Raw genomic sequence first — 325 nt, 5'->3', positions numbered from 1 at the left:
GGGGGGGGGGTGGGGGGGATATTCTTGGGAAAGAGCCTCGCTCAGAGGACGCGGTGCAGGCGCGGGGGTCGGTCGTGCAGTGAGTCCGCAGGGCGCGGGAAGGCGTCCGGAATGCGGGCTGGAGGTGAGGAGGATGGAGGGCACTGCCTGGCAGGAGGCCCTGAACCCCAGGCCCGGCGGGCAGGGGTATGTGAATGGGGCCATTCTAAGTGCGAGTGGGGAGAGGATCTGGGTCGACACCTCAGAAAGATGGGGTGAAAGGGGTAGAGGAGGGGGGCGCGGCTGCCCGGGACCAGACCAGCAGGGCCCCGGGGCCCCGCACCCC

The 325-nt window shown here is 70.2% G+C and overlaps 1 protein-coding gene across 1 annotated transcript in view; it reads right to left on the bottom strand.

Annotated features, from left to right (window-relative positions):
* Nucleotides 1–325, bottom strand: part of CD72 (CD72 molecule) — an 8,533-nt gene that overhangs the window by 5,426 nt on the left and 2,782 nt on the right. The window lies entirely within an intron of this gene.

This window comes from Myotis brandtii, unplaced genomic scaffold (assembly GCF_000412655.1).
Source record: "Myotis brandtii unplaced genomic scaffold, ASM41265v1 scaffold806, whole genome shotgun sequence".
In the NCBI taxonomy this organism is placed as follows: Eukaryota; Metazoa; Chordata; class Mammalia; order Chiroptera; family Vespertilionidae; genus Myotis; species Myotis brandtii.
This window is presented reverse-complemented; position numbering and strand designations above follow the sequence as displayed.